Source organism: Macaca fascicularis, chromosome 6 (genome assembly GCF_037993035.2).
Source record: "Macaca fascicularis isolate 582-1 chromosome 6, T2T-MFA8v1.1".
Lineage (NCBI taxonomy): Eukaryota > Metazoa > Chordata > Mammalia > Primates > Cercopithecidae > Macaca > Macaca fascicularis.
In genome coordinates this window covers 84263504-84264810 of record NC_088380.1, presented here as the reverse complement: position 1 = coordinate 84264810, position 1307 = coordinate 84263504, and the positions used below count along the sequence as shown (strand labels likewise).

Below are 1307 nucleotides of genomic sequence, written 5' to 3'. Positions count from 1 at the left end.
ACTTGAGCAGGCAGTCTGTCCGTTCTCAGATCTCAACCTCCGTGTTGGGAGATCCACTGCTCTCTTCAAAGCTGTCAGACAGAGTCGTTTGCATCTGCAGAGGTTTCAGCTGCTTTTTGTTGTTGTTGTTGTTGTTGTTTAGCTGTGCCCTGTCCCCAGAGGTAGAGTCTATAGAGACAGGCAGGACTCCTTGAGCTGCTGTGAGCTCCACCCAGCTCAAGCTTCCCAGCTGCTTTGTTTACCTACTTAAGCCTCAGCAATGGTGGGCGCCCCTCCCCCAGCCTTGCTGCTGCCTTGCCGTTAGATCGCAGACTGCTGTGCTAGCAATGAGGGAGGCTCCGTGGGTGTGGGACCCTCCCGGCCACATGTGGGATATAATCTCCTGGCGTGCCTGTTTGCTAAGATCCTTGGTAAAACGCAGTATTGGGGTGGGAGTTACCCGATTTTCCAGGTGTTGTGTGTCTCAGTTCCCCTGGCTAGGAAAAGGGATTCCCTTCCCCCTTGTGCTTCCCAGGTGAGGCGATGCCTCACCCTGCTTCAGCTCTCGCTGGTCGGGCTGCAGCAGCTGACCAGCACCAATTGTCCTGCACTCCCTAGTGAGATGAACCCAGTACCTCAGTTGAAAATGCAGAATTCACCTGTCTTCTGTGTCGCTCGCGCTGGGAGTTGGAGACTGGAGCTGTTCCTATTTGGCCATCTTGCTCCGCCCCCCAGAATGTTTCATTCATTATTCTTTTTTAAAAAACGAAAGGTCTCACGTATTTATTACTCAACCCAGCCAAACAACACGCTCATAACTGATTCAGAGAGAAAAAAATATATTCCCAATAAAACGTCCAACTCTCCAGATAGTGGTGACATTTTCAGCTTGATATGGTAACGTGATCGTGACCTTCAGACAGCATAAATATGTGTGCCATCTCATGTGCAATTCCTTACAGACCTAGCTTGGTTCTTCTCCAATGTCTCCTTTTGGAGTTGTACCTGATTTTATTACCAGTTTTCATCCGAATCCACTGGGGAATGGGACGATTTTGCTTTTGTTTTTTAGCCAGGAATCACTTAATCCTGAAAGTCTTGTGAGAAGACATGGTGAGAAGCGGAGTCAGGCACACACCACGATGACGGAGAAAGGAAGAGCTCATTCATGACTCTTTTGGTATCAAGTGACAGAGACTAAACTCAAACCGGCTTAAGCCAAATAAACTGAGACAGAAAGGGTGGAAGGTTGAGAGTATCAGTGACTCATGCTTAACATGGTTAAGTTAACCAAGAAACCTATGGTTTCTGACATACCTAGGTTCAGG

The 1307-nt window shown here is 48.3% G+C and overlaps 1 pseudogene; it reads right to left on the bottom strand.

The window, feature by feature from the left end:
* Positions 1–848: 848 nt before the first annotated feature.
* On the bottom strand, positions 849–1091 carry LOC102130770 (large ribosomal subunit protein eL39-like; annotated as a pseudogene).
* Positions 1092–1307: the final 216 nt, after the last annotated feature.